A 22276-nucleotide genomic window follows, 5' to 3' on the forward strand; every position below is an offset into this window, starting at 1 on the left:
TAACCAGAAAGTTAAGAAAAAGGAGTCTTGAATAATAATTCTTTATTATTTAGAAACCCCTTTTCACCAGCTTATTTTTCTTTCAGATGGTGGCATAAATGCATGTATTGTTTCCGTTTAAATTCTAGAGATCTGTCTTCTAATCTCTTTTCTACAGTTGGACTCCACAACATAACTCCAGTTAAAAATGATATTTTACTCATTTTTCTTTTTCTATAAGCTGAAAACAAAGTTTTCCAGGACAGGCATAACAAATCTGCTTTCATATCACCAAAGACCTGTGTGGGGCAATTCTGCTAACCAGTGGAGTTTCACACCAGCAGATACTGTGCCCCACTGATAACAGTGCTCTTTCCTCCCTGTACTACTTTACATCTTGTCCGTGTTTTAAAGCACCATCAAGGACACCTTCACCAAGTAGTTTTGTAAAAATTCTACTGTACAAGGATGCTAGTTAATAACTTAGCACTTAGTCTTTACCACAGATATCCAATTTCCACCATGTAATTCAATTTTTATCTAACAGTCACACCGATGCAATTATCTGTCATCTGTACCTGAACAGAAGATTCATTATGAAAACTGCAACACCAGTTCTGAAGAAGGCATCAATTTATGCACCCCTGATATGAACATTTTCCAAATCTGTGCATGTTGGGGCAGCACAGTAGCACAGTGCTTAGCACAATGCTTTATAGTTCCAGTGACCTGGCTTCAGCTCCTGCCACTGACAGTAAGGAGGTTGTATGTTCTCCCCGTGACCGCATGCGTTTCCTCAGGGTGCTCGCGTTTCCTCCCACAGTTGGTAGGTTAATTGGTCATCGTAAACTGTCCTGTGATTGGGCTAGGATTAAGTCGGGGGAGTCGCTTGGCTGCACAGACAGAAGGGCCTACTCAGCATTATATGTCGATAAACAAAATAAATAACTACATTTTTAAGGTTGGATTACCTGCTTCTAACATGATCTTTTTAGTTACCTAAACATGGTTTTGCACCTTCTGCAACTGTTGTTTTTAATCTCACATAGAGATTATGAAATACTGCTAGGTTTTATTTAATGCTGAACCCTTATACAACCAGTAAATAGGATTATAACCATATAACAATTACAGCACGGAAACAGGCCATCTCAGCCCTTCTAGTCCGTGCCGAACTCTTACTCTCACCTAGTCCCACCAACTTGCACTCAGCCAATAACCCTCCATTCCTTTCCTGTCCATATATCTATCCAATTTAACTTCAAATGACAACATCAAACCTGCCTCAACCACTTCTGCTGGAAGTTCGTTCCACACAGCTACGACTCTCTGAGTAAAGAAGCTCCCCCTCATGTTACCCCTAAACTTTTGCCCTTTAACTCTCAACTCATGTCCTCTTGTTTGAATCTCCCCCACTCTCAATGGAAAAAGCCTATCCATGTCAACTCTATCAAATCCCCTCATAATTTTAAACACCTCTATCAAATCCCCCCTCAACCTTCTACACTCCAAAGAATAAAGACCTAAGAAGAATAAAGATTCTCACCCATCGGTAATCCCTCTGGCTTTGTCCTTTTGTCCAACATGTGGTAAAATACTGAGGTTTACCTACCACTTTAGTCTCTGGATTAAATGACCTCATTCATTAATAGCTATTTTGTACAGGGGTTCCCAGCCTCTTTTATGCCATGAACCTCTACCATTAACCGAGGGGCCAGAGGAACTTCAGCCTGAGAACCCCTGATCTTATGGATTCGGTCTGGTGCAATTTAAACAAACAAATGTTCTCAGACAGATTCACGTTCTCAGTATTATTTATTTACTATTTATTTATTGTTACTTGTGTCTTTTTTTGTACTTGTATAGTTTGCCTTTTGCAGGTTGGCTGCTCATCATGTAATTTTTCATTGATTCGGTTGTGTTTCTTGGTTCTACTGTGAATGCCAGCAAGAAGGTGACTCTCATAGTAGTAATATGGTAACATATATGTATTCTGATAATAAATTTACTTTGAACTTTGAACAAATGTGGAAACCTAATGCTACTATCTAAATATTGCATTAAATATTGAATTAAATACTGCATAACAATAAAAGATGCTGAAATTACTCAACATGTGTGGCAGCTTCCAAGGAAACAGAACTGAAGTTTCAGATCTATAACTTTTCAGAGATAGTAAAAGTTAACAATCAAGCAAAGTTAAGATATCAAGAAGGGGAGGAAGGCGATAACCAAAGAGAATGTGTATGGCGTGATTCAGACAATAATGAGGCAACAAATCACATCTGAAGAAACAAGAAGACATCATTAAAGTAAAGCTGAAACACATTTTCATTGAAAGAGCGATAAAGCAAAATCCTACAATCATTCACAACAACTGACTTGAACCAAGACTCAAGCAAAAAGATATCCATGTAATAGAAAGGAACACCCTTGTTTCCAACTTTGAAAGATTATTTAAGATTCACTAAGGCTTAGAAAGAGGCCATGTCACTCACAAAGCACAAAAATCTCTGTTTTGCAAACTTGGAAACAGTAATCTGGAGTAGGTAAAAGAAACTTTTCATTACATAGATTTGCACCTGAACATATGTGTACTTGATCGTAAAGTTTAGGAATAATAATCTGGGAAATGGGTTGCAGAAACAGAGGAGTAAAATTATGTGACTTGTAAAGCACCATCTTAACATTTGAAGTAGTTTCTTTTATTCCTGGTTTACAAAAGCCTGTAAAACTAATTTTTGTACATACAATGAAGAAGAGTCTCAGGGCACTGGAAAAGAAGTAATGGGCAACAATAAAACAGTGGATTAATTTTAAGTTATTTCACCAAAACAATTGTCCTATTTGACAAGGAAGGAAACACAGCCTTCAATAAATTTAAGTTTGGCACAGTAGCGCAGTGGTTAACACAATGATTTACAGTACCAACGACCTGGGTTCAATCGTTCTCCCCGTGACCATGTGGGTTTCCTTGCAGTGCTCCGGTTTCCTCCCACAGTCCAAAGACCTACTGGCTGGTAGGTTAATTGGTCATTGTAAATTGCCCCATGATTAGGTTCAGATTAAATGAGGGGAACGCTAGGTGGTGTAGCTCAAAGTGCCGGAAGGGCTGTTTCTGCACTGAATCTCAGTAAGTAAATAACTAAATCCTTTCAATGTATGTGACAATGTGTTCAACTGGTTGTGGTGCTCAGGCAGAATATCTACAGGTTCAATTAACTTTATTCCTAAAAAAATTAAGTAGTAACTAGCTAAGCAGAGAAATAAAATAGCTGATTTTGTAATAGTGGAGCGCAAATCAGTTATTTTGAGGGAGTCTTCAAAATTCAAAGCTATCACAATTATTGTGGTCATCTGAGCAGCAGATTGCACAAGACATGATCCAAAATCACTGTTGTTGGAGATTATTGGAGTTTAGAGGCTTTTTACAGTTTCCTTTGATCATAGTAATTGCTTTTTTTGGCCATACCTATGAAACACATGAAAACTTTGGACAGGGTACAGAAGAGATTCGTTTGATTGATCCAAAGTATAGTTATGCAGATAGACTACGGACTGTCTCCTTCGGGAAGAGTGTAATTTATGTATATTCAAGTTTATGTTAACTTATATTTGTCATGTACTGTACTGCTGCTGTTTTCATGGCATTTATACCCTTTATAAACATGCCTAAGACAATAAACTTGAAGTCACTAAAAGAAGATTTGGTAGAGGTAGTTAAATCTAAATAAAGTAAAAATATTTTCTAATAGCTGAAGGCATAGTTTTATGATGTTTGGCAAAAGAACCAGAGGCAACAAACATTTTGTGCAGAATACGATGATTTACAATGCCTGTGCTGATGAGGTAGATAGGAACAGGCCAAATAGCAATTTTCTAAAGTAAACTGGATAAGTACTTCAAAGATTCAAAGTTCATTTATTATCAAAGTATGTATGCAGTATACAACTGAGATTCATCCTCTCGCAGACAGCCACGAAACAAAGAAACACCACAAAACCCGTTCAAAGAAAACATCAAACACCCAACAGCCGAAAAAAAGAACAAATCACGCAAACGGCAAAATCACAAGCGAGTAACGCAAACAATATGAAACATCAAACCGCAGAGTACTTGGAGAAACAAATGAAGCATTATGGGGAAAGAATGGAACGAACTCCATTTGATTACCTTCTATAGGCTGTTTGTATTTGACTGTTTGACTGGCTCTTGGGAATTTGCAGCCAGACCTTAAAAGACGAAGTCAGATGCAGAAGGAAACTTTTGGAGATATTTCTGTGGATTAGGTTTTTGAGCATTTGGGAAACCATGCCTTAAATTAGGACCAGTAAGCGTGGCTTTGAACAGGGCAGGTTGTGTCCACCAAACTGAACCGAGCTTTTTGAGGATAAAGGTACAGCTGTGGATGTTGTCTACCTGGATTTTAATATGGTGTTTGACAAGGTCCCTCATGGGAGACTCATCCAGAACCTTGGATTCAGAATTGGTTTGCCCATAGAAGGCAACGAGTAGAGGTCGATGAGATTGGACGTTGTCATTAGTAATGTTCTGCAGGGATTGATACTGGGAACACAGCTGCTGGAAACATATATAAATGACCCGGGTGAAAATGTAGATGGGTTGGTTAGTAAGTATGCAGATGATACAAAGGTTGACGGTATTGTGGATAGTGTAGAAGAGTTCCAAAGGATACAGCGTGACCTAGGTGATTTGTAGATACAGGCCAGGAAATGGCAGATGGAGTTTAATCTGCTAAATATGAGGTGCTGCATTTCAGGAAATTAAATATAAAGTGATAGTCCACTAGTAATGCCAAGGCCCTTCACAGTGTTGATGTGCAGAGGGATTTTGAGTTCAAATCCGTAGCTTTCTAAAGTGGCTGCACAGGCTGACAAGGTGCCAAAGAAGGCATATGACACACTTGGCATTATTAAGTCAAGGCACTGAGTTCAAGAATTGGAAGTTATGTTGCAGCTTTATAAAACGACAGCAGGGCCACATCTGGAGTACTGCATTCAGTTCTGGTTGTCCCATTATAGAAAGGATGTTGAGGCCTTGGATAGGGTGCAAAAGAGGTTTATCAAGATGCTGCCTGGATTTGAGAGCATGTGCTATAAGTTGATGTTGACCAAACTTGGATTCTTTTCAGTAGAGCGGCACAGGCTGAACGTATACCTGATCAGGACGTACAAGATTATAAGAGGCATTGATAGAGTAGTCAGATGGTATTAAGAGTCAAAATGCCTAATACTAGAAGGCACACATACAAGGTGCTGGCCAGTGGTGTAGTGGCATCCACACCTGGCTTTGAGGCAAGTGGTCCTGGGTTCGAATCTGGCTGGCTCCTTGCATGCTTTCCATCTGTTCTAGCCAGCAACTTAGCCTCGTAAAAAACAGACAAAATGCTAAAAAAACAGCAAGGTTGCCACCTGATGCGCCACAAGGCGCAGAAAGGAACAACAACACATATAAGATGATAAGGGGCAAGTTCAAAGGGGATGTCTAATTAGTTCAGCACAGCATCATGAACTGAGGGATTGTTCCAGACCTGTACTGTTCTTCGTTCTATATTCTGTGACTATGGGACAACTAAATCTAACCTAATTGGGAGCTGCTTCATTCACAATATCGCCAATAGCTGCAATATGATTAAAATCTGAGTATCACCTCCAGGAATATTGGATTAGGATTTGACTGACAGGAACATTGATAACGCCTCCAAATCAGAAATGATGTGCAACTTGGATGAAAGTGAAAGTGAAAAGTATATGTTGCATAATTTATTATGGTCAAGTGTCATTGATATGAATTAGGATGAAACGTAATGTCTATCATGGCCAAGGAGGAGACTAAATCTGGGTAGCCCCCAAAGCCAGCCAACAAGGACATGGGTCCATAGCAAATCCCTTTTCTCACTTCAATCATTGAACTGGCTATTTATATTAATATTGGTTTCTATGATTACAGTATGTCCACTTGTTTCGCTCATTCAGTTCTCATGGACAAGAAGCAGCATTATCTATCTCATTTGTTTTTGGAAAATAAAAGGCTTTTGCTACAAAATATAAGCAAATTAGACTAAAGTGAATTAGACTAACTTTATTGTTCAAAGGTAACATATTCAATGTGCTTTGTGACCGGTTCGATAGAGGCACCGGATGAGTGCCATCATAAATGGTAAGCCGTGAGGAAGGCAGAAAGCTTCCACATCCTCAAACAACTCTGGAGCATCTTCATCAGTACCAGTACTCTCTTATATTAAGCTCGATGGACTTGTAGCTTCCTATCACAATTGTCTATGGTTCTGTAGCAACGTTCTAATGGAATGTGTGCAAAAACGCCATTCCTTTTCATGCCACTACCTGAGAAATTCTCAAAATGCCAACCATTTGAGCACCTATGATTCATTCATGATTGCCTAGAAACCTTAACCAAACTACACCACTATACCAAAGTCTGAGGCATGTATGTATACAGGTGCCCCCCCGTTTTCCTAACGTTCGCTTTACGACACCTTGCTGTTTCGAAAGACCTACGTTAGTTACCTGTTTTCGCTAACAGAAGGTGTTTTCACTGTTACGAAAAAAGGCAGCGCACACCCGAACAACCAAGCTCCTCCCCCAGAACTGCATTCTAGCCGGCATTGCTTAAAGACATGTTTTATCTCAATTTATTTTGTGCATCCGTTAGCAAGATGAGTTCTAAGGTATCGGAAAAGCCTAAAAGAGCTCGTAAGGGTGTTACAAAGTGTAAAACTAGACATAATTAAGCGTTTCAATTGTGGTGAACGAAGTAAGGACGTTGTCCACTTGTTGAACTTGCCTGTGTCCACTATTGGCACTATTTATACGCAGAGCGAAAGAATTTTGAAAGCTGCCAATGTTACTGTTGGTTTTGCTCGTAGCAAAGTAGTCTCTCTTAGTCGGCATCCAATAATGGATAAAGTGGAAAGTCTACTGCTTGAGTGGATTGATGGGTGTACAAGGCGTGGTGTTCCGTTAGGTTTTCTTATACTTAAGGAGAAATCAGTCAGTCTTTTTAATAAGCTGAAACAGAAAGCACTGGACAATGGTGATGAAAGTGTTGCAAAAGTGGAATTTAAAGGTAGTTATGGGTGGTTTGGTCGGTTTCTGAGGCGAGGGCAGCTTCATAGTTTAAGCAGTGGTCCCCAACCTCTGGATACATTGCCGCGAAGAATGCAGCGGTAGTAGAACGCACCCAGCACATCTTTAAGAAAAAAAGCCGAAACAAACAAGCTAATTAATTAGGTGCCGCCCGGCATGTAAATGTTGGTCCACATCAGAGGTGATTGCTGATTGCGTCAGGTGCTTATTCATATAAGCAAGTGTTTAACTGTGACGAAACTGCAACTTATTAGAGTCTTCCCGATTCCGGTAAGTGAAACTACATTGTACATACATTATTTCTACTTTATATAGGCTGTGTATTTTTATGTGTTATTTGGTAAGATTTGGCAGGTTCAAAGCTTAAAGATTACTGGAGAGAGTGTTTCTGCCGAGAGTGCTTCTGCGAGTTTTTCGCTGCGCTAGACAGTGCTGCAGGAAAGTATTTCTACTTTATATAGGCTGTGTATTTATCATATCATTCCTGCTTTTACTATATGTTACTGTTATTTTAGGTTTTGTGTGTTATTTGGCATAATTTCGGAGGTTATTTTTTGGGTCTGGGAACGCTCAAGAATTTTTCCCATATTAATAAATTGTAATTACTTATTCACCTTACGACATTCCGGCTTATGAACCATTTCATGGGAACGCTCTACCTTCGGATAGTGGGGGAAACCTGTATTCCACTCCTCCCCGTTTCCCAACCATGACTCCCCTCTCCCTGCTCCCTTCCCATTCTCAGTCCGCATATCAGAACCAGGTTCATTATCACTCATATATGTCCAAAAAATTGTTTTCTTTGCAGCAGCAGTATAGTGCAAAACAAAAATTATTACAACACTGTGCAAAAGTCTCAGGTGTTCTTGATATGTATATATGCCTAAGCCTTTTGCAGAGTACTATATATCTTAGGAGCTTAGACCCCGAAAACCACATTAACAGTAATGGGAACATTTATGAGGTGAGGGTCATTTTGACTATGCCCGGAGCTAACCAGATCAATTTTGCATGCTTCCAATAGAGCTGAATGAAGACGCCAGTCAGAGAATATAGGCTTGCCAGATAAGAGCCGTGTAATTGACAGTTACAGCACTGACTTCAGTGTCTGATAAACAGAATTTTTAGTGCACAGAAACAGCCCTAAAACTGAAAAAACAGATGGCTAAAACCTCAAAGTCTAGGGTAATAAATTAGGATTCCTGAGTTTACAACCATATTGTGATAAACAGAAAGGGGGGGGAGAAGAGAGAGAGAGAGAGAGAGACAAGAGAGGGGGGGAGAGAGGGGGGAGAGGGGGGGAGAGAGGGGGGAGAGAGGGGGGAGAGAGGGGGGAGAGAGGGGGGAGAGAGGGGAGAGAGAGGGGGGAGAGAGGGGGGAGAGAGGGGGAGAGAGGGGGAGAGAGGGGGAGAGAGGGGGAGAGAGGGGGAGAGCATAAATGGTTTCTTTTATCTTAATTGGTGACAAAAATGCTTGTATTTTACAGGCAAGACAAAGGAATGAAAGGTCTAAGCTTTATCTTGAACCACAAATGCTTATTGGTGAAAACAAGAACTTTGTGATGTCCTCCCATTCAAATGGATACTTTTTTGAACCTTTATCATGTTCTTCACTGGGTATCAACAGAAAATATAGACATTATGATAAATATACAACACATTAACAATTCCTTGTGCAAAAACAAGGTCCAAATATTAGTACAAGACATCTTCAATCATTTCTTAGCAAAATTTTTTTAAAAACCTTAACCCAGTTCTTCAGTAAAACCCTTTCTACTGTGGGTTAGTAAAGGATTCTCTAATTTTTCTAACAGCTGTTATATATCTGTGCTGCTATCTTCTAATATTTATTCATAATCTCCATGGTCTTTATTGTGAAATCATCCACTCTTAGCAATTGACACCAAGTTCAATACCAATTACACAATGTAATGTTGACTGCAATTCTATTTGCTGGACAATGGGATCCCCAATACGTTGATGATGCGGTCTTAGTAAAGGGAGTGTCTTCAAAAGTCACTGGGTCTTTCATGTTGGACATAATTTATTCTCTGCAACTAGATTTATTTATTTGATTTGTTATTTATTTAGCGATACTGCCCGGAGTCGGCCCTTTCCGGCCGACGCCGGTCCAGCAACCCCACAATACCAATTAACCCTAACCTAATCACAGGACAATTTACAATGACCATTTAACCTGCTTGGCATGTCTTTGGACAGTGGGAGGACATAAAGAGACTGTAATAGTTCCACACTAACCTCTACACTACCGTGACACCCGTCACAATGTCATGAATGTTATCCACCACTTGGTTGCCCAAGCCCAAATGCTTTTTCTGGTTTTGTATCTGGGTAGTACCTGGTGCTTTATTTTTGGATGTGTTGCAAATACTTTATACTTTATTGTCGCCAAACAATTGGTACTAGAACGTACGATCTTCACAGCGATAGTTGATTCTGCGCTTCACACTCCCTGGATTACAAATATTAAATATTAAAAATATTAAAAATAGTTAAAATTAGTAAATATTAAAAATTTAAATTATAAATCATAAATAGAAAATAGAAAAATGGGAAGTAAGGTAGTCCAAAAAAACCGAGAGGCAGGTCCGGATATTTGGAGGGTATGGCCCAGATCCGGGTCAGGATTCATTCAGCAGTCTTATCACAGTTGGAAAGAAGCTGTTCCCAAATCTGGCCGTACGAGTCTTCAAGCTCCTGAACCTTCTCCCGGAGAGAAGAGGGACAAAAAGTGTGTTGGCTGGGTGGGTCGTGTCCTTGATTATCCTGGCAGCACTGCTCCGACAGCATGCGGTGTAAAGTGAGTCCACGGACGGAAGATTAGTTTGTGTGATAGAGTTAACCGCAGCATAATCAGCCAGGTACCCTGCTCCAGATCTTACAATTGTTGTTGCTCTCTGCATCTTGTGGAGCATCAAGCAGCAATTGCTGTTCTGTTAACACCTGTCTGTTTTTTTTTCCAAAAAGAGCCCAGTTGCTAGCTCGACGCTCAACCCAGCACAGATGGAAAGCGTGCAAGGAGCCGGCCGGATTTGAACCCAGGACCACTCACCTCGAAGTTCAGAGCGGGTGCCACTACGCCACCGGCCAGCAAGATGTTACAATACTGGGCAGTAATTGATCCATGAAGATTAGGCAGCCATGGTTATATTGGAATTTATAATGGTTAAATAGTTATCTGTTTCAGCATCATTAAAGGATTGCCCACATCAGCTTAGGCTCATTTGTCACACTCTTCTCAGGCAGTCTCTCAGGTTCAACGATAACTTGCTTAGCCTCCAGTTTTTCCAACACCCCAGCTGTAATACTGAAGGCATGCTCCAGTATACTTACAAAACTAGCATGTACACAGTGTGGGAAATTGCCCAGATATATTCCATTCACAGAATGCAAGTAAATCCCATCCAGCTGTTTACCAACTAATCAGTCTACTTTCAAACAGAGACATGGTGCAATAGCTTTCGAAATTCCAAACTAACAATTCTAAAGCAATTTAATTTGCTGGCCCAGATCTTATGAAAATATGGATTTTGTGCATCAAAGGTCCAGGGAGCAGTGGTTGCTATCAATAGATAGGAAAAACAAACCAATCCAGACTCATTATAAAATATCTTGAAAATATTATACTTTGTTCAGTGAGGTCTGAATTAATTTTAGTGGTATACCAACCTATATTTATTGCTTAGCAAAGTATAAATTCAGTTGAGTAAATATTTCAAAGTACAATGGCTTTTTAATGTATTTTTATACATATTATTTAATCTAACTTGATTACAGATGCATGTAACATTTTTATAAAATATATTGTATACTTTATAAAAATTGTTACATGCAGTCCTATAGAATTTTTATAAGGCTTATAAAAAGTCTGTTTGCTTTCATATGATTTTCTCTCTGTGACAATGTGCCAATGTGATTGGCTGTTCTACAACCAGGGATCATTTGAAATGGTGATACACAGCCATAGAAGGAGGAGGAAACTGTATGTCAAGGTCTATGGGTTTTGTTAGGATGTTTAATAAGGCCATTTACTATTTCTAGAACTGACTGTACACAAATCTGACTACCATACAACTCAGGTGGTTATCTTTTAAAACTCATTAGATCCAATGTTGCAGCGTGTACTGAGGTACAATACAGATGCATAGTCCTCATTTTGTTGCAGCTGCACAGTGTTTATTTTGCTTGCCATATTGTAACTGTATTCCCAGAAATACACATTTCATAAGACATGCATTCTTCAGTGTTTGTACCAAGACATGATATCCATTAAAAGCATAACATTTTCCTTTTGTAAAAGGGAAAGCTTACTATTTAGTTTTCTATAACCATCCAATGAGTCAATTCTTGGCAGGTCCATGAAAGACAGGCTTAAGTAATCAGAAACAGTGTTAGTCCACTCACATAGTTCTATATTTTTTGCAGACATGTAACAATAAACAACCAAATAAAATTATTTCATACCTGGGCAACAGGACAAGTGTTAATCTGCATAGTTTTGCTCTACGCAATGCTAAGTAGAGAAATCTATTAGCGTTACTGGAAAATTTCCAATATATGTTCTATATATGTATGAATTGAGGTAATAAAACACAACTTCTCAAAAACAACATTGACAAAGACCTTCAGAAGACAAGAAAGTACTTCCATTTTATCTCAATCAATTCATTATAACTGTTGAACTATGTTAGCCATGGGTTTGTTCCCTGATCCGGATAGGTACAAGTGCCAAAATTGTAACCAAGTAAGGGGAAGTATTTCTGCTCACAATCCATTCTAAATTACCACTATTCTACAGTGCATCTTCATTGTCAAAATGCAAAACAAGATTCACTATCCATGTTCATAGACTAAGTATCCCAACTTGTATTGCACAACGGTCAACAACTGCATATGATATATCACAGAGTATGTGATCATTCTTTTCAAATATTCCCAATGACTTTGTGTTGCAGTTTGTTAACCTTTCATGAATGTCCCTTTCTTAAAGTCATATTTCAGCAGTTCTTTTTCTTCTTCCCTATCAGGATAACTGATGAAGTGCTGGGGGATAGACATAACATTGGCTGCAGGTGACATTTGTTGGGGATGGGGAAGTATTAGGGAGTGGACATCTTCAAGAAAATCAACCTTTTTTCCCTCACAAGGTTACTTTTTGAACATAGCCAGAATCACTTTGTCTTACCTCTAAACATTTTGCCTTCCTTTCTTTCATACCTTCACTCTCAACTCTTTAGCAACAGCTGATGAGCAATGGTTGAGATTGCATATTGTCCAACTCCCTGTTGTAGCAGTAGACTAATTGCCCAACAGAGGGATGAGACACTGCTCCTAAATGCTTGCAGTGTAGAGCGGTTGATCCTAATGTGAGTGAGATACAAGAGCAACTACAATGCAAGGGCTCATTTGCCAGCTGAATAGGGTGTATTCCACAAACCAGTCAACTAATGTCCACATGCAATGCAGAGGAAATCCTACTGTTGAGAACCTGTATCAGAATTCCTGGATCCATAGTTTTTTTTTAAAAGGATGATTTAAAGTGCTTAAAGATACTGAGCATTAAGCAATAAAATCAATATTAAACTGCAGAAATAAAATTGCTAAATGTAGCCCAGAGGATGAACTGCATAGTATAAGCTAGTCATAGAGATGTGCAGCACAGAAAAAGGCACTTTGGCCCATCTAGTCCATGCTGAAACCATTTACACTGTCTACTCCTATCGATCTGCACAGGACCATAGCCATCCAAACCCTAGTAATCATATACCTATCCAAACTTCTCTTAAATATTGAAATCAAGTTTACATGTACCACTTGGGGAGGCAGCTCATTCCACACTTCACAATCCTCTGAGCAAAGAAGTTTTCCCTCATGTTCCCCTTAAACTTTTCACCTTTCACCCTTAATGCATGATCTCTGGTTGCAGTCTCACCCAACTTCAGTGGAAAACCTGCTAGAATTTACCCCTCATAATTTTTTATACCTCTATCAAATCTCCTCTCAACTTTCTAAGTTCTAATGAATACAGTCCTAACCTATTCAATCTTTCCTTATCACTCAGGTTCTCCAGACCCAGAAGCATACTTGTAAATTTTCTCTGTATTCTTTCAACATTATTAACATCTTTCCTGTAGGTAGGTGACCAAAACTGCACACTTGTATGATGGACTCAAGAAGATCTCTTGACCTCACAATCTACCTAGTGATGATCTTACACTTCTTTGTTTACCTGCACTGCACTTTCTCAGTAGCTTTTACACTTCATTCTGCATTCTGCTATTGTTTTACTTTGTCCTACCCGAATGCACTGTGTAATAATTCAATCAAAACAAGATTTTCTCTGTATCTTCATACGTGTTCAAGTTCAAGATTGTCATTCAACCATAAACGCGTATATGGCTGAACGAAACAGTGCTCCTCCAGGGCCAAGGTGAAAAACACTGTACACACAGTCACAATAGCACATACAGGCTCAAAAATGTTATCAGCATAAGTCCCTGCGTGGCATGGCCTGAAGACTGATGGTGCGTGGGATGTTGTCCCGGAGCCGTGCTTCTGCGAGAACAAGTATGCAGCAGTTCCTCATTTCTCACTGTGTCAGCCACAGACACAGACAATCCAGCTTGCCTCGTGATGCGTCAGTCTCAGAGGAAGGCAATCCAGAGAGTGAACACTGGAGAGCAGCATCAAAGGGAGAGCCGACCTGAAGATTTTGGTGCGCTCACTCTACCTCTGTCCATTCCCACATTCCCACATTGCCTCCAGCACCTTCTCACCTGATGGCTGCAACAGGTGATGCCGCGGTATGAGGGCCTGGTCCATGCAACAACCAAGGCTACGCAGCTTCCCTGCCGTCAATCTTTCCAATGAACTAGACATTGGTATTTTTGTATTACCAATGTTCAACAAGGTCTTGTGTTCACAAGGATAACATCTAAGACACACATTTGCTCATTTATTGGACCCAGAGAGGTTGCAGCGACTAAGCACATGGCCATCTTACCGGAAGCTAATTTGACAATTATAAAACCAATACCAACAATATTCCAGTTATCTTACACCTTCGGTTCAGTCAGTAAGTCAATCAAGTATTGGAGGCAGTCAAATAACCAATCTCTAATATTGGGGCTCTGAGTTATGAGAAAGGACTGATGAATATCAGGCATTTCAATCTAATAGATAAGCAATCCCACAGAAATAGGTAGGATATTGTTAAACAGGAAAGATAACAGAATGTTGCTACATGGAGAGTTCTGGGTATCCATATGCTAAAGTTTTATAAAGCATTGGTGAGGCCTCACTTGGAGTAGTGTGGGCAGTTTTGCTGACATTGGAGAGAACTCAGAGGAGGTTCACAAGAATGATTTTGGGCATGATAGGGTTAGTGTATGAGGAGCATTTGATGGCTGTGGACCTGTGCTCGCTGAAATTTAGAAGAATGATGGGGGATCTCATTGAAACCCATCATAACAACTTGATGCTTAATGTCACCAAAACCAAGGAGATGATCGTCGATTTCAGATGGTCTCAGACTGAGCACGTACCCCTCAGCATCAGCGGCTCCACAGTGGAGAGAGTGGAAAACATCAAGTTCCTTGGGGTGCAGATCTCGGACAATCTCACCTGGTCCAGGAACACCACTGGGATTGTGAAACGGGCCCAGCAGAGATTGCACTTTCTGAGGAAGCTTAAACAAGCATCACTCCCCACTAACATCTTAACTACATGCTACAGAGGCTTGGTTGAGACTGTGCTGACCTTTTGCATCACAAACTGGTACTCCAGCTGCAGTGCTGTCGACAAAAAAGCCTTGCAGAGGGTGGTTAGGGGAGCAGAGAAGGTTATTGGGGTCTCCCTACCTTCTGTCCAAGACCTCTTTTGGAGTTGATGCCTCCAGAAGACACAGTACATCATTAAAGACCCCTCACACCCTCTCCATGAACTGTTTGTTCTTCTGCCATCAGGCAAACGTTACAGGAGCATCAAAACTAAAACCACAAGGCTACTAAACAGCTTCCTCCCACAAGCAGTCAGACTGCTAAATAGCTGCTCTACCTGACTCTGCTTTGGACACTTTTAACTTGCACTGGACAGTTATAACTTGGTTTTAACTGACATGTGGCTGTTGTGTTTTACTATTTATTGTTATGTTTATTATTTAGTGTTGCGTTTGTTATGTTATGATTGCACTGTTCCTGGGAAACGCTGTCTCATTCTGCCCCGCAGAGCTGATGTACGGTTAGAATGACAATAAAGTTTTTTGAATCTTGAATCTTGAATCATGAAAGGCCTAGATAGAATGGATGTGGAAGAAGATGATCCCTATAGTGGGGGAGTCTAGAACCAGAGGGCACAGCCTCGGAATAGAGGGATGTCCATTTAGAACAGAGGAATTTCTTTAGCCAGGGTGGTGAATCTGTGAAATTCATTGCCACAGGTGGCTATGGAGGCCAAGTCATTGTATATATCAGGCAGTGGTTGATAGGTTCTTGATTAGTCAAGGGTTGAAAGGTTATGGGAAGAAATCAAGAGAATTGGATGGAGAAGAACAACTGATCAGCCATGATGAAATGGTGGAGCAGACTCATTTGGGCTAAATAGCCTAATTCTGCTTCCATTTCTTATGGTCCTATAGGATGTGGGAAGTAGAACCTGGCAAGTTTCAGCTCATCAGACCCTAGACTCAGGCTACATCAATCCACATTCTAAATCCTGGCACTGTCCATAAGCCTAACCCCATTCCAGACCCCAGTATTCCCAACCCAAGCACCAGCCACATAGCCAGCCTAACACTCCCTGAAATACACAGCCGACTCTGCAAGCAGGTGAATCCACAGACGGAATAAAGAGGATTCAGTGTATTAGTGTGTGAGCCAGATGCTGAAACATAAGGATTTCTAGAAAATTAGATACTGAATTAAACTACAACTAATACGGCTTTTACTGATGCAATAAACTGATCAACACTTCTCCGTGGATTGTCACCTTGTCGTGGTGGAGAAGCTTGCGTGGTCCTGTGATCCCAAGAGCAATGCCGTCTGGAGCTATGCTCCTGGCAGGGTCACCCATGGCGGTAAGATTGAGGGTGAGGTCCCTGACAAAGAACAATCCAGCCAAGACCTCAACGGTGGAACAGGCGGACGAAGTTACTTCGAACTCAACGGCTGTGAAGGCGGATGAAGGCTGCAACAAATCCATCAGCTCCAATCTCATGGTTTCCATGTCACTGGAATCAGTTGGTTGATTTGTGAAGCATCATGTGCTTCTTGGAGTGCAACGTTAAACAAATACACGCACAGGCATCTTCGCTGTGTGGGCCACTTCTTCAGAATGAAGACCATCATCCTCGACCTCGAGGGATAGCCACAAAACTGATCAATTATGTAAAATCAACAAAATGAAGAATACAACTTGTCTGATATGACATCAAATTTTAATTCTTGTTATTTTGTTCACACTGTGTCAGTGCAGAAAATCGTCAGATCAAATTTTCATAATCCAAATAGGACTGATTTCCAAATCTAATTTGGACAACAATCATAAACAACATTGCCTTAAATCTTGTGATTACTATTAGCTGATAAATATATTACAGTCATCTTTCTATATTTAAAAATTTTCTCAACTTTGTTCAAATGGACAGCATTTCAGAGTGAAAGGCCTACTAAACTTTGCTTCCAACAATGTGGTAACAGCTCGCACATATTACTGTTGAAACACATGGAATTCATACAAAAGATCAAGAACATAGTGTGCTGGAATCAGTCATTACATCTGAAACAGCACTGAAGGATAGTTTATGCTCTAACATAAATACAGGCAGATTATTTTTACAAACAGTATCCATGAAAATGAGAAAGGCAGCCAGTCTGTTCTCATCAGAGACTGGCATCATGGTTCTGAGAGTCAATGGAGGTGATAGGGTAGGTAGCAAATCGCAGCAAAGACCCGAGTCTTATCCACTTGCTTGTTTAGATCACTGCTTAAGCAAATCACAATCATTCTAGCACCTTAACTCCATCCACAACAGGGAGGATGTCCCAGTAGCCACCAATTTTAATTCCACTCCTGATTCCCATTCCAACATGCACAGCCGCTCTCAAGTTGGAGGAGCAACATCTCATGTTGTATTTGGGTAGCCTCCAACCTGACAGCATGAATGTCAATTACTACGATTTCTGCTCATTTCTCCCCTTTCCTTTTCCATTCCCTATTTTGGCTGCCCTCTTCCCCCTTTCTCTTCTCCTCACCTGCCCATCACCTCCTTCTAATGCCCCTCCTCCTCACCTTTTTCACATGGTCTACATTCCTCTCCTAACACATTCCTTCTTCTTCAGCCCTTTGCCTTTTCCAACCTAATATCTCCCAACTTCTCTTCATATCCCCCACCCCCACCCACCTACCTTCCCCCTCACATGGCTTCACCTATCACCTTCCACCTTACACTCCTTCCTACGTCTTCCCCCTTTCCCCCCGCCCCCTTTCTAGTCCTGGTGAAGGGACTCGGCCCAACACGTCGACTCTTTATTCCTCTTCATAGATGCTGCCTGACCTGCTGAGCTCCTCCACCATTTTGTGTGTGTTACTCAGGATTTCCAGCATCTGCAGAATCTCTTGTGTGTCACAATCATTCAACACCAGTTTAATTAATTCACCTTCATGCAAGTGCAAACTTGATGAAAATTTCTTCCCAGCTTGAGTCAGTGAATAGTTTCAAAATATGAATTTAACCATATATGAACTAGATCCTTCGGAGTCCACTTTCAGAAGACGTGCTTTCAGAAGAGGATGATTACAGGTCCAATGTAGAAATAGTCCATACATAAAGCAGGCATGGAAACTGGGGTGGGGAGGAGCACTAGGCAATGAATAGCAATGTGCTGCCATTGGTCTCTGCCCAAGCACTGCCAGAAGGCACGGCTTCCAGCACAGTGTCATTAAAAATCTGAATATATGCAAACAGGGGACAAAAATTACCCCTTTTATTGGCATGGGACCTTGAATGGACCTTCGGGCAGCTGTATCCTAAGACTAAGTACAGTGCACAGACTAGACACAGAGTAACTAATCTTCTCTGTTTACTGCCTACCAATCGTCACAGTTTCAATATAACATAAGAAATAACTCCTTACTGATAGAACACTCTTCCTAAATTCCGCTTTTCCAACAGGAGTGGAAAATCGCTAACTACCAAACAGTAAAGGACAGAACATATAGCTGAAGTGTGCAGTCACAATGTCATGCTTGGATTCCGACCATAATAAGAAAGAGGAGTGTCAAGTCATTGACATTAAAGAATTGCTACTGAATTCCACCAGAACCACAGCTTTACTTTCCAGAAAGACAACAGACTAGGAGTATGAAAAACAAATTGAAGCTTCTGCCTAGATGAATCCATTGACGTGCCAGCAGATCACACAGTAAGATGATAAAGTTTAAGAACCAGCTCTTTTAACCACGCCGCCGGCCAAGCTCCACAGTGAAAGCTGGGGGAGGGGTGTCCGGAGGTCAAGACCAAGTTACTCAAAAAGAGAAAACTTCGGCCGTGCATTCAAGCTCTCAATTCCACAACTTATCAAACAGTAAAGGTGAGATCAGATCAGCATCAATGTTTAGAGTCAACACAGAAACAGGACTCTCATCCCACCTAGTCCATGCCGAACTATTAATCTGCCCGATCTCATCAACCTGCAAATTGGTGTAAGTTGTTTTTGACGTTTCAAGGAACTGTAGGGATAGCAATAGATGGACCATATCCCTAGAGAAAGTGATATAAATTTCTCTATATATAATATAGGTTGGGGTCTGATGCTCTAGCTGCCATTTTCCGTGTGGGCAGTCAGTTAGTTTTTGTGCGAGGGTGGGATGGGGGTTGGGGGGTTAGGGTTTGATGTTCCAGCTGTCATTTTTCATGTGGGTGATCTGTTAGTTTTTTTTTGTGCGGAGGAGGACGTGGGTTTGGGGTTTGCAAGTTTTGTTGATGTCTTTTCTTTCAACGACTGCTGTGGTTTTTCTGTATTTCGTGGCTACCTGGAGAAGAGGAGTATCAGGGTTGTATTGTACATGCATAAGTTGACAGTGAAAATGAACCTTTGGTGTGTTGCCTATAAAATAAGCTTCTTTGAGCATATTATTGGTTGACAGTTATTCTAATCTACTATTTAGTTTGCCTTACAGAAGACAACAGGGAAGTACAGGGATATCTACAAGATAACAGAAAGGCTTCGGGCAGGGGCTTCATTGTCTACGGCTTGGATTGTATGGAAAGATGTTGGCATTTTCTAGCACACTGTAGGATCTCTATACAAAATGTGGAAAGTCTTAAACAGTAGTCTGTGGTTTACTGTTCTCTGAAGCCAGACTCCTCACGGAGTTCAGTAAGGAAATAAAATCACCCTGGCCCAGACTGGACAGGGCAAAGACTGCTTTATCATTCACTCAGTGGGTTGGGGGGGTGGGGTAGAATGGCGACACAGGACTAAGATAAAATTTGGTTAATTTAGAAATTTGTAAGTACTTTTGAATGTTTCTTAAATGTTTAAAATGGTTCTCTTAGTTTTTAAACCTTTTTCCAGTTATTTAAGTTTTTAGAAATATTCTCAGTATCTTTTGAAACTTACTAGCGTCAAATACATTCAATGTTTTCACAGATAAGCTAGATAAATGTGAATTTTATTCTTCTTTTTCTCTGTACCTTCACCCCACAAATACTTTTCCTCCCCCTCCCCAACCACCTGTGATCCTTCTCAGTCACAAAGACTCTGTTTACTAACAATAAGAAAAACATGCAGACTCCATACTCCAAGCTGCCACTGTAAGGATCGGTCCTGATACAGAATCTTGGCCCAAGATGTTGATCATCCCTCTGTCTCCACAGATGCTGCCTGACCCACCGTTTGTTTTTCGATCTAGATGGAGGGCTATGGTCCAGATATAGGTTGGTGGAACAAGGCAGAACAACGGTTCAGCATGGACTAGATGGGCCGAAGGGCCTGTGCTGTAATGCTCTATGACTCTATCACTCTATCACTATGACTATGCCAGCACCAGTAGTCTATAGTGTCTTCTAGGGATAAACTTATCTGGTGATCTGTGTTGAGCACACTGACTGCAAATCTGGGTTTAACTACCCACAAAACTTATTGTGAAATTTGATATTTGGGTTTAATTCGAACTTCCAAATGAATGTAATCTAGGGACTGGTGAAAGGAGTGACCAGTGAGGCTGACCCGGAGAGAATTACAGCTGTTAACCACTAACCTCACTTCAAGTTATCAATGCTACTTACTGTCATTCTGGATTCCCATCAACCAAATGGAAAAAAAAATCCTTCATGGGAGCTTGTGTATCCTAAAGGGGCACAACTTTCTGTCCCCTGAGCAACTTCGTAATCAAAAAAATCCACAGATCCCAGCAGAGAACCTTAGTTGCTTTGCAAGCAATAACACCAGGAGAATCATGAGGTAGTTGGTCCCAAATGATGATCACAGACTCATTATGATCACTGAAATGTTCCCACCACTTTAAAGCAACTTCAGTCACAGCTCCTCTACTCTAATTTGCTCAGAGAAGGGGTTCCTAACCTGGGGTCCACAGACCCCTTGCTTGACAGTATTGGTGCATGACATAAAAAATTTTGGGAGCCCCTGGCCTAGACGCTTCCTTATTCTTGTAAGAGTAATTGCCTAAAGCATTCAAATTAGCACAAGAACAACTTTGCTTGCAGTATGATGAAACACATTAAAATGAAGTTGAAATATTTAAATTGCCAAAAAATCAAAAACAATGGTAACAGTGACCGTACAGACTGGCTTAACAAAAACGCCCATCATTTTCCATGCCATAAGTCTACATAAAATGTGCCTACAGTATCAAGTTACATTTTTAATAATGAAATCATATTTTCAAATTGCGAAACAGAAAAGCAGCTTGAGGCAGAGAGCTTGACAGTTAACATCTGAGTTAGCATCTCAGAATAGTACATCTCCAATTACATCTGACTGAGGATTCATCCAAATGAAATATCCATTTTACTCATGGATTTAAAAAGGCCTCTTGTGCCCTACTAGATTATTAATTAATTGTGGTCGAAGCAAACAGCAGCCCCAGCCATTGTCTGGAGGAAGTACACTGGAGGATGGTGCTGAGAGCAGAGAGACAGGAAAACGACAGATAAACAACTACTTTAAAACTATAAGCACAATCCTTCCATCGCAGATAAGCAAGAGGAACAACAGCTAGGCAGCGCAGACCTACAATTGAACTGTTGTTTCCAGGACAGAAAGTTGGCCCGTCAATTACTCCTTCAGCATTCCCAAACCGCAGTCACCTCACTTGCTCTCTTGAGGAGAATTCTCGATGTTTCTCTGCGCTCAATCATAACTAAATATTTGAATTACACTGGGCAAAAGTCTTAGGAACATGTATATGAGTGCCTAGGGAGCCTAAGACTTTTGCACAGTACTGTATTTGTCAACGTGGAGCCGAGAGCAAGTTTGTAAATCTGACGGGAGCAAAGGATGTTGGGAATGGCGAGGGTGGAGCGCCGCAAGAGGGATATGGGACTGATGACAGAGAAGGACAGTCCTGGGACACCAGGCAAGGTCATCTAATTCCAAACAATTGGTTTATTGATCATTACAGAATGTCCTCCTGGCACTTCCCACTCCCTCCCCTCTTCCCAACCATGAATCCCCTCTCTCTGTCCTCTTCCCATTCTCAGTCCACAATAGAGACAGGTTTCTAATCAGAATCAGGTTAATCATCACTCACATATGTTACCAATTTTTTTGTAGCAGCTGTAGTACAGTGCAATACAAAAAATTACTACAGTACTGTGCAAAATTCTGAGGCACCTTAGCTATGTGTGCCTAAAGCTTTTGCACAGTCCTATAAATTCCAGAATATCGCAATCATGAGGAAAAATCTTCAAGTTCTGGAAATCTAATGTTCCTATGTGCTTCAAAGTCACCACCATCGTCCCCGTGCCAAAGAAATCTTCAGTGTCCTGCCTCAAAGACTACCGTCCCGTTGCACTCACTTCCATCATCATGAAGTGTTTCCAGAGGCTCGTCATGAGGCACATCAAGACCCTGCTGCCCCCCTCACTGGACCCCCTGCAGTTCGCATACCATCCCAACCGTTCAACAG

General features: G+C 40.8%; 1 protein-coding gene across 2 annotated transcripts in view; it reads right to left on the reverse strand.

The window, feature by feature from the left end:
* trmt11 (tRNA methyltransferase 11 homolog) overlaps positions 1-22276 on the reverse strand; it is a 79693-nt gene that overhangs the window by 6912 nt on the left and 50505 nt on the right. The window contains exon 13 of one of the 2 annotated variants that reach the window (XR_011889198.1): positions 9465-9578. The exons of the other annotated variant lie outside the window; for it this stretch is intronic. The gene's annotated coding sequence lies outside the window, so the exon portion shown is untranslated. The remainder of the gene's footprint in view (positions 1-9464; positions 9579-22276) is intronic. 2 annotated transcript variants of the gene reach the window in all.

The sequence above is a fragment of the Mobula birostris genome, chromosome 2, assembly GCF_030028105.1.
Source record: "Mobula birostris isolate sMobBir1 chromosome 2, sMobBir1.hap1, whole genome shotgun sequence".
NCBI classification, from domain to species: Eukaryota; Metazoa; Chordata; class Chondrichthyes; order Myliobatiformes; family Myliobatidae; genus Mobula; species Mobula birostris.